Here is an 11,151-nt window from a genome sequence, read left to right as displayed (position 1 = left end):
AAACGAAGTGGGCAGAAGATTAAAAACAGAAGCTGTGGCCATTTCCTGTTGTGGCGCAACGATAACAAACCCGACTGGTATCCATGAGGATGCAGGTTCAATCCCTGGCCTTGCTGAGTGGGTTAACCATCCAGCGTTGCCATGAGCAGTGGTGTAGGTCACAGACATGGCTTGGATCCTGCTTTGTGGTGGCTGTGGCATAGGCCGGCAGCTGTAGCTCCGACTTGAGCCCTAGCCTGGAAACTTCCAGGTGCGGCCCTAAAAAGCAAAAAAATAAAAAGAAGAAGAAGAAGAAGCAGCTGTGAATGGGTGTAAAGAGCTGAGAGGAGTTAGATCAGAATTTGATAATAGCCTTGTGGTGAAATCAGAAAACCATAATATCAAATGCAGAGCTGCCATCAAAATTTCCAGCCCTTAGATAGGTCTTGATAATGATATTTCTGATCGGTGAAAGTTTCAGGATAGGAAGGGAAATATGCTTGGCACTCATGGTCTGATTTCTTTGTGGAAACAAGGAAGAAGTCATGAACTGGAGAGTGGGATAGACCTGTTTTCACATCCTGGCTGTGCCATTTATCCGAGTGATCTTGGATGTGTTACCCTTTAAAATTCTCTCTCCTCATTTATGAAATGAAGGTGATGAAAGTATGTACCTCATAGAAGAAAGCCCAGTTAAGTGTGGCTTAAGCCAATCAGTTTTTTGGTTTTGTTTTGTTTTTTTTTCTCCTCACATAGCAAGGAATGATGAGTGGTTGTTGGCATAGTTTCACCCTGTTACATGAAGCCAGCAAGAACTTTGTTCTTTCTAACATACTGCTTGACCATTCTTAGCATCCACATGCAGGTGCCTCTTATTACAAAATGGCTGCTGCAGCTCCAGATATCATACCTATATCATTCCCCATTATTCATCTTATATCAGGGAGCAAAGATCCTGCCATATTCCTCCCTGTTTGCTGTTAGCAAATTTCTATTTAGGTCTCACTGACTAAAACTGGTCACATTTTAATTTTGAATTGCAAAAGATGCCATAGAAAGCCAACAGAAAATAATCTTGATTGGCTAAATCGTCACTCATTACCCAGGACTGGTCTTATTATCCTCCCTAAACAAAATTGCCCCAAGAAAGAAGGGGCAATAGATAGTGGGTAAACTGTTCACAGTATCTGCCATCTTCCTTTTTTCCCATTCCCTGGTAGGTTTCATGTACTTTTCAATTCCTGTTCTTTCACTTGATTCCTTTCATTTCTTGGTGCTTGTCTTCCTCCAGTGCCTTTTCTCTCCCCACTCACCCCCCTACGTGTCTAGGAGACATGTATGCTATGTGTGTGTGTGAGCGTGAGGTGATCATCTTATTTCAGCCCTCTGCTGGAGTCCAGCAGTGGGGCAGAAGTACTGGAGTTTTGTGTAGAACAGCTCCCATGAGGCTAGGTCAAGGCTGTCCTGGTAAGTGAGGACTCTGGAAAGGCTGCGTTGAAGGACACGTGCCTTTGTAATTGCAGGGGGGACTCTGGGAAACAGTGCCCTCCGAGCACCCCCCCGGGTGCTTATCAAACAGTCAGCAATGGGTTCTGGGTTTCTCTTTTATGACTTGGAACCAGATGCTTCCTTTGCAAAAGAAAAGAGCCTGGTTTTGCTGAGCTTGAGTCAACAGAGTTCAGAGAACAGGAAAATGAGCGGATTGGCCCTGCTCCGTGAACTCTGGGGGGAGAAGGCAGTTCAGATGGGGTTCCCAGTTTGCACAAAGCCCCTGCATGTGAAAATCCCATACTGGGAAGGAATGTGCTTCAACAAATGTTTCTGTACTCTAAATAATGACCGGTCCAGTTAGGAGAGGTTCCTTTGAAACACAGGCTTTCCCAGGGCTTCTAATGAGTCTAAGACCTTGATGGTTCCTCTGACACACACACAGTTTCAAGGCCAGCGCCTATTGTTTAATGGGAGATTCTCAAAGATCTCACGTGAGTTCTTAAGGATTCTTCCTGGCCGCTTTTCCCACACTCACTTGTTTACCTTCCTGTTTGTTTATGGAGGACTGAGGGCACATTCTTTTATCTGTGGCCTCTGTTTTGGGATATAGCCTTTCAATGGAGCCTATTCACTGAGTTACATTCCACAGCGAAGGCCTCCCCCAAAATATTTGCATGAGAATTTTTCCTTAGGCTTCACATTGCTTCTTTTACAGTAGAGATGAAATAACTTAGCACTTCTAATTGGCTTTTCACTTTCCAAATGCTTTACACATGAACTAATGAATCACATGAGCTTGCGATAAGCTGGATCCCTGGGTTGGAGCTGGGACACTGGGTTAGGACAGGCTGTCCTGAGCCTGTGTTCCTCGCCCTCACACTCTCCTTCCTCTATCCCCATCCCCCAGAGTTGGACCCTGTTGGGCTAATAGAGCTGCAGCCCAGGCGCAAGCATCATCAGCCCAGGGCAAACTCAGGCCCCCACAGCGCTGCCTTCCAAGGATGGATATCCTACGTATTTAAGGAAATTTAAGGCCAGCCTTCATGGCACACAGCTTTTGCCCTTCTCAAGCACAATTCCCCTTCCATGGATCTATGGCCGTGTGTGTGTGTGTGTTAGAAGTGGAAGAGTATTGGAGGGTGGGGGTGGGGGTAGAGTGGTGGTTGGAAGGACAGTACAGCAGAAAAGTCCAATAAGAGAATTAACTCTTGGAAGTTCCTGTCATGGCTCAGTGATTATGAACCTGACTAGTATCCATGAGGACTGGGGTTTGATCCCTGGCCTTGCTCGGTGGGTTAAGGATCCGGTGTTGCTGTGAGCTGTGGTGTAGGTCACAGATGCGGCTCAGATCCCGTGTTGCTGAGGCTGTGCTATAGACCAGCATGTACAGCTCCAGTTTGACCCCTAGCCTGGGCTGGGAACCTCCGTGTGCCCCTTCTGTGGCCCTAAAAAAAATCAAAACAAAACACTAAAGTAGTACATCTTGGTAGAGTAAAATTAGCACTGGACTAGGAATCAAAATACCCGAATTCCTAGTTCATCTCTGCCACTCGCCAGCTCTGTGATTGTCCTTAGGGAGAAAAAAAGAAACCAGAATTTATTGAGCACCTACTATAATTCTGGTACCACACTAGAGTGGAAAGCGTCCACCGCTATATAGGATCCAATCCCTGCCATACATTGTGCACAGACATCTCAGGAGAACAGTAGACAAATTATGGTAAGGTATGGTAAGTGAAGCAGCTGAAGTATGTATAATCTGCAAGTCGGGCAGAGAGTAAGCAGCTAATCCTGGGGTGAAGCAGGGAATTCATGGAAGATATTCTAGAGGAGGTTTCACCTGAGCTGGTTTTGAAGGAGGTGGATATCCTTCCTTTCCAGGAGAAGGGAACAGTATATGCAAAGGAACAGCGGGGTGAGAGTGTGTGTGTGTGTGTGTGTGTGTGTGTGTGTGTGTGTGTATAGAGCTCTACTCTCTTGGGTATGTTGGTGAATATAAAGTAAACAACAGAGAATGTTGAGTAAGGAGGCTGGGGGGTTAGAAAGGCGTCTAGTCAGGGATACACACCTGACTTTTTACAATGATGAAGCACTTGGACTTTGTTCTGCAGGAGATGGGAAGTGGGGGAAGGGCAGAGTGGATCGCTATCTATATGTGAAGAAACCTCACCCTAACTTGGGTTAACACCCATGAGGTGTGAGATTTTACAGGTAGAAGCAGCATTAAGACTTATGATCATGAGGCACTCTCCTCTTTGGGGCAATATAACATAATAGAGAAAATACAGGATTTGGAGCCAGCTAGACTTGATTTTGATCTATCTCAGTACATGACTTATATGGATTAAATTGTAAACCTCCCCTCCCAAAATTTCATATGTTGAAGCACTAACCCGCATTGTGATAATATTTGGAGATGGGGCCTTTGGAAGGTCATTAGGTTTAGATGAGGGTGGGGCCCTCATGATGGGATTAGTGCCCTTATAAGAAAAGACACCGGAGAGGTTGCTGTCTCTGTCATGTGAGGACTCAGCAAGAAGACAGCCATCTGCACCCTCACCAGGTACTAAATCTATTGGAACCTTGATTGTGGACTTCCCAGCCTCCAGAGCTGCAGGAAGATAAATTTCTATTGTTTAAGCCACCTGGTCTGTAGTATTTTAAGGGAGCCTGAGGAGACTTCAGCAGTGACCTCGGGGTTATTCTTAGCCTTTCTGATCCTTAGATGCCACATTTACAAAATTATAAATTAATTCCTACATTCCGCTCAGAATTTTGTGAAAATTCAACATGATTAGAATGGAAAGCTGCCAGCACACTGCCCTGTGCACAGGGGAAGCTGACATGTGCTGCTGCCTTTGCACCCCTTAGATTGGACCTCTGTCAGCACCAGAAATAAGGCAGGATGCATCTCCTTCGTCTTTGGGACCAGGGACCTGTGATTGCCAGTAGAGACACAGAAATGTTAATACGGTGAGAACGCCAGGGGTAATCTGGTAATTTTCACCTTGAGCGGAGTTGTCTCTCCCCTTATCCTCCCAAGTCCGTTTTCCATAAGTTGTGCCATTAATTCTCTCATTAGCTAGTGGCATGATATTTATTTATTAAGAACATACTTAGCATACTCCCAAGGAGCAAGTTAAAGCCCAGCTAACAGCTGTTCTTTCTGGTGGTGAGGGAAAAATACGCTGAGGAATGCATATGGAGAGTTTCCATGTGTATTATAATTTCATATTAAAAAAACTATTAAACTTTATGCTAGATAGGGGAGAGAAGAAAAAAAATCCTGGTGCAGAAAACAAGTTAGGAACCTAGGAGCACAGTTTCTGAATGTTTATTTTGTCAGATACGCAGCAGCTGACATGATTAGTTCTAATGGGGTGGTGATCCTCATTGAATTGCAGATGGATGTGAGTGACTGAAATTCCGCCGGGACCTAAATAAGTGGTGCATACTGTATTACTTAGGCTGCATCCTTCAGCCAAGTTGAAGGCTTCTTTTTTCTCCATTCCCAGCACACGGACGAATGCACGTACATAACGTGCACACATACCTGTGTGCAGACATACACGCATCTCTGTCCATTCTAGAAGCTCCATGTAGGACATTAATTACCCATCTAGAGCAACGCTGACTTGCCTTTCCTGACTTCTGCCCTTTGCCCTTTGCCACCAGAGTTCAACCCCAACCCCCCACACGCTCCATTGCAGATAATGGTATCTCAGATCCGTCTGCTTTGCTGCAGCATCAAGACCCAGATCAATTTATTGACTCCGTCAGGGTGGCTGATACAGTAATTGTTACAGGAGAAGAATGGAAAGTGAGAACGTGTCCACATGAAAAATAAAAATGACGTTTTGTTCTTTCCTGCCCCCACCCCCTTCTTGCCTCATAGATCTTTATGTGTTTACACAGCAGAGAGCACTTTACTTAAGTTAATCAGCTCCTTCTCCATTATTAATTGTGACAGTTAGGGTGCTCCATGACAGGAAGAGTATTATGGGAAACATTGATCTCACTCAGGTGGTGTGGACCTGAGCAGATTTGGTCTTCCTTCCCCCATCTCATTGCTTTGGGGTCCCATCAAATCACATTTCCCTGATGGACAACGCGGAACGCCTCCCATCAATACAATTGATCCTATGATAAAGGACAGGGAACGTTTTTCAGCTGGAGATAGATGCGCTATGGTGATGGCAAAGAGACCATTTCAGAAACCTTCTTTCAGTTTAGAAACTTAAATTGGGAACTGAGGTACTGTTATCGTCCCAAACAGAAGCCTAATTTATATCCTCGGAAAAATGCTGCCATTAGGAGGAACTTCCTACAAGTGAAAAAAAAAAAAAAAAATAGATTGAGTTGAAGCCAGCAGTGAACCTGAGGATATAATAGATGTTTTTAAAAGGCCATCCACTGATTTTTTTGTGGGAAATTTTTGGTTAAGTGCACATCTTTGAAAGACATTTCATTAAAGTTCAACTTTCGCGGCTTCTACCTGCAGACCCTAACATAAATCCTGTGTGGACGGACAAAAGTGAGAGGGTGTCATTTGTGACCTGGAAATAAAAGGTCAACCATTGGATTTATAGCTTTTTTAGTGAAAAGAACATAAAGATTCCTGCCAACTGGAGTCAATCCATATTTTAATGTTTCCTAGTTAAGATTATAAAATCAAGGGATTAAGATCATGCTGTTCAGTGAAGGTCAAAAATTAAATGTGGTGGGCTAAGTGTCATTCCCATGGGGCAGAAGTTAATATTTCAAAGCCCATTTCTACCACTGGCAGTCAAGAAATGAATTGACCATGAGCATTAACCAAGGTGAGGGGAAATCCCACTATCCTTACTAAATTTAATGATGATTATTATACTAATCAGCTATATTGTTAAATTACTCTGCTCTTCTCCCCAAACAGTGATAGTGGATTGATGGCTCTCAGATAATCCTCATGTACAATTGTGAACAAGTCGTGATGGGGATAATGGACAAAGGCTTGTTTGTGGGCAAAGTAGCTGTGACTCTATTATGGATAAGAGAGAGAACGTAGAACCCAGCAGTGCATATAACATTCTTCTAAGACCAAGAATCTGTGACACTACAGAGCTGCTGTTAATTATGATTCACCAGGACAAGTTTTTTAAATATTAAAAAAAAGGAACCTGAATTTCTTTTTATTATCTTTTTCCCATTTTATATTTTGGCCGTCTTTTTCTTTACGTTTTAGGGGAAAAAATCCATTTGCAGGTCCTTTTCTTCCTCTGATTTTTGAAGCTCTGGATCCCTTCTCCTTTGGCTTTTTATTGAGAGAAGTTGTTATTTAAATATATTTTATAGGATGACTCAGACATATGTACCTTGTACCATTTTCAAATTTATTTTAAGACACCAGTATTTTTTTTTGAAGTTATACAGAAATACAGAATACTAAAGCTGAGCATTTGCTTAAAGATTATCTACTCCAGACCCCATCATTTTTCAGATGTGACTTTAAGTGCATTTTGGAATAAAGTGCATATGCTTTTCATAAAGCAGCACCTCCAAACGAGAAGGCCCAAAACCCAGGCTGTTGAAACAACTTGTGAGCTGCACAGCCAATCAGAGGCAAAGCAGGCCTGAGAGGCAGGGCATCTCACACCAGGGAAGGAAAGGACCTGTCGTCTAATATGTGGCTTAGGATAGGGGTGCGTGGTTTCTGTTTCACAGAGGTATTTTATAAAAGCTCAACATCCATTAGACCAACCCAAGTGCATCAGAATCCTGAGGAACGAAAAATAAATTTCACCTTGTGGAATTTATCTTCATACACTTCCAGTTAGTATTGGGGGTGCGGGGGTGGGCGTGCATGAGTGGATATTAAACCTGTGCATCTCTCTGTGCTCCGGGGTAGCTTTGGGTGGCATATTTTTCCAGCTTTTGTCCTTTACGGTGCAGACAAAGGTTAAAACTCCCATCCACTTTGACAGGCAAACACTTTAAAGGGCTTCTACAAGAGGCAGGGAGTAGGGAGGACCTTTGATTTAAAGTTCAACATTTACATTTGTAATTTTGACTAATTTCTGTGCTCGCATTAATTAAATTGAAATTGTTTAATGAGAATAAAACGAAAATTGATCATTAGGATTAATTTAACCTGATAGGCTTTGTGTGGCTTTCTAGACAAATATTATGAAATATAGTGATAATGGAGCATTGAGAGGCTCCATTTCACATCTTATAACAACTTTAATATCTGCCAGTTGTTCTCTCTGGTATCCAGATAGCTCTGAATGTTGCTATTTGTTACATCATTACTGTTCAGCTGGGTCATGCCATCTCTCCATTGGCCTCTTCCCAAATATTTTTTCCTGTCAAAGTCTAAAGATATACCAAATTCTCTTCGCCCCTCGCTCCTAATACCGTCACTCCTCGCCTTTCCACCACCTCCACCATCCTCCAGGAAGGCTCTTTGCTTGGCTCTTCCCCGTGGTCTTGCATCTCAGTGACCTTTGTGAACCCAGAACTGTGGAATGACACTCCTTCTAGAATTCACTAAAGCACCTCAGTTCTGGGGTCAGTGCTGTCAAATCTGGACTGTCCTTTGCACCCTTTCCTGGCTGCTTGTTTTGCATAAGAACTAGGCACAGAATTAAGCTCCATAGTAAGATAAGGGATTGTAACCATTGGCTGACTCCCAGGGAGTGGGAGAGAGAAGGCAGCTTCTCCAAGTGCCTAACCTGCATCCAGGAAAGAGCTTGCCCTCTTCATCCTGTGCCTTCCATGAAGCTCCAGCCAATAGGCCTGCTTCCAAATCCGTTGCCCTCTGTTTTTTTAATATTGTCCAAGGATGAGGGACTTCCTGTTGTGGTTCAGCGGGTTAAGGACCGGATGTTGTCTCTGTGAAGATGCAGGTTCAATCCCTGGCCTGATTCAGTGTGATAATGATCTGGCATTGCCACACGCAGTGGCAGAGGTCACAGATGTGGCCCAGATCTGGTGTTGCCGTGGCTGTGGCGTAGACCACAGCTTCAGCTGGGTTTGTCCCCGGGCCCAGGAATTTCCATATGCCTCAGGTGCAGCTATAAAAAGGAAAAAAAAATTGTCAAAGAATGAGACTACTATTCTGCCATAAGATTCAGCATAAATGAAATCACATTAGAGCTGCATCTATCTGCCAACACATGAATGAATGTAAAACTTTTTGAACTATCAAGTCAACTCTCGAATTAGTTTGTCTTCAAAAGAACTAAGATCTGCATGGGTAAATTAAGTCTTGAGGAAAATGTGCAAAGCATTTGAGTTTCAAATTCCTCCCATCCACCCTTTTTCCAGATTTACTCTTAAAAAACAAACGGCAGTTATGTTTGTTTCGTACAACACCTCTTAAGACAGAATTCCAAAAGATGGTAGAGAATCAGTCAAAATTAGGCACATATTTATGATAAAGAAAGCAGAGAAATTAAAAACAAGACAAAAGATCTCATTAATCTGGGATTGAGTGACCAATGGTATAAATAGAGACTATCTCATATGCAAGTTATTATCGTTCCACAGCTTGGCTAGTCATTCCTGGCCAGAGGCTGAGAAACTCTTAGGGTTGTGAGCCCTGATTTCATTCAATTGCCATAAGTAAACTGCTGCCCCCAAAGAAACGAATTTTATCATTGATTTCTACAGAATATCATCTACATGGATTCCACTTTTATTCCTGTCTTTGTCCAATAGAGGAACCTTATTCCTATGTTCACAGCAGAGGGTTTTGTTTGGGAACATATTCACAAATCCTTCATGTTTTTAGCATTTGAGCTAGGCCAGGTTCAAGGGCTTGAGAGAAAGAGGATATAACCGGCATCCTCATGCTCTTACTGTATTTATCCAGGAAGAGTGATTACCCATCATTGTCCTAGGCCAAGGAGCTATAAGGGCCGGCACATAGATGAGGTGTCTGCCTTCCCCATGTCAGAAAAGAATACACACACATATACGCACAAAGCATCACCTTAGTTTAATAGCTTAGTTTAACTTAAAAGACAAAACACTTTCATGTTTACATATATTATTTCATTTCATCCTTGGAGTCACCATGCTAGGAGGGTGTTCTTGATCAGAGGTACAAACTGAGGCCAGATTCACTGTGGACTCAGTTCATCTACCCTGAGCCAGGTAGTTGCTTCTCTGAACCCGCACCCCTTCTGAACTGCTTATCTGCCTTTTCACCCACCCGTCACTCTGCAGGGAGGCAGCTGCTGAAGTTGCGGTACTGAGAATGCCACAACCAGCAAGGCTGGCTCCGCTCTCCCCATCAGGAAAGAGCTGCTGCAGGGCAGAGATGCTGTAGAGGAATGCCCGGGTGTTGAAGCATTGGTTTATTATTGCTGTACCCACTTTCTTGCTGAACTCAAATTCAGAGAAAAGTTGCGTGGCAGAGTCCCCGGTATTGATGGTCTGCTCTCCTTCCATTTCTGCCCGCAAGGACCATCGCTGCTTTCTCCGAACCCCTGGACCCTTGCTTAGTAAGGAGATTGAGTCTTACCCTCACTCAAGACACCCGATCTCTCCAGTGTGGTTTCTGTGAGCATCCCTACTTCAGCCCTTCCTGGTTCTAAACCAAAAACTCACCATTTCTTCCTCTCTGGTATTAACTTCATTGGCTGGAAAATCCCTGAGATCTTTTCGACCTCAAAAATCCCTTAGGTTTTTTTCATAAACGTAATAAAAGATCCCTTCTGCGTTGGGGACATTTATCTTCATAACATTTTTAAACTGCATTTTTCAAGCCAGAGGAAGAGGTCACGAAAACCCTACATCTTATATCTGGAGAGAATAAATATGCATTGACCACTTTCCACAAAGAGTGGAAAATGATAGCAGAGAAATCCACAGTCATGACTGTGGAATTCTAGAAGATGCATCTAGAATCTTTTTAACTGGAATGTTAACCCGAAAGCCTTATTGGGAAAATTAAGAAGATTCAGGTCTCTAGGCCAGCTTTGTCTTTTTCTCTTTCTTTGACTTTACAGTAAATCTGAGGAAACTTTTAATACTAAGGCTCCGTGTTGCCTGGCCTCTGAGTCTAAAATGCCTGAGAAAGCACTGCAGATTCCAACTGTAAAACATTCCTTCCCCAAGCCTTGGAAACTAGTGTACTAAGGCCGGCAGAGTTCAGAGGGAGCACATGTAAATGAGGCTCCGTTATAAACTCCTGAGGAGTGTTTTATTTAGTTTAAACCTGAACTTGAACTCGTAAACGTGTTCCTGGAGAACAACACAGAAGGCTGATGCGGTAGAACAGGAAGCCATATTTCAGCTCAGACAATTCACTTCTTTAAAAGAAGGAAAAGTCTTCAAGTTTTTTTTTTTTTTTTTAACTGAAGAGCCTTTAGGATAGAACAAGGTGGTATCTCTTCAAGATTTTTGTGATCGTAGAATCAGAAGGAAAGTTAAGACGTGGCATTTGAATTTGCCACCATTCTTGCAAAATGAGCAATAGGATCTCCTAGCCACATGGTGACTTCACAAGAGAAAAGCACATTGAAAGAGCCCAGGAACATATAACCTTCATCCAATCTGTAAATGGTTTCATTAACATACGATAAAGTGGAGTTCGCATCGTGGCGCCTTGGAAACGAATCCGACCAGGAACCCTGAGGTTGCGGGTTTGATCCCTGGCCTCGCTCAGGGGGTTAAGGATCCGGCATTGCCATG

The 11,151-nt window shown here is 43.2% G+C and overlaps 1 protein-coding gene across 19 annotated transcripts in view; it reads left to right on the top strand.

Moving 5' to 3' along the window:
* Nucleotides 1–11,151, top strand: part of NFIA (nuclear factor I A) — a 598,742-nt gene that overhangs the window by 568,453 nt on the left and 19,138 nt on the right. The window contains exon 11 of one of the 19 annotated variants that reach the window (XR_014808131.1): nucleotides 30–280. The exons of the other annotated variants lie outside the window; for them this stretch is intronic. The gene's annotated coding sequence lies outside the window, so the exon portion shown is untranslated. Of the gene's footprint in view, nucleotides 1–29; nucleotides 281–11,151 lie in introns of those variants that run through there. 19 annotated transcript variants of the gene reach the window in all.

This window comes from Sus scrofa, chromosome 6, assembly GCF_054392235.1.
Source record: "Sus scrofa isolate SSC_HxYL_T2T_F1_AM1 chromosome 6, Sscrofa_HxYL_maternal_Yorkshire_Landrace_v2.0, whole genome shotgun sequence".
NCBI lineage: Eukaryota > Metazoa > Chordata > Mammalia > Artiodactyla > Suidae > Sus > Sus scrofa.
This window is presented reverse-complemented; position numbering and strand designations above follow the sequence as displayed.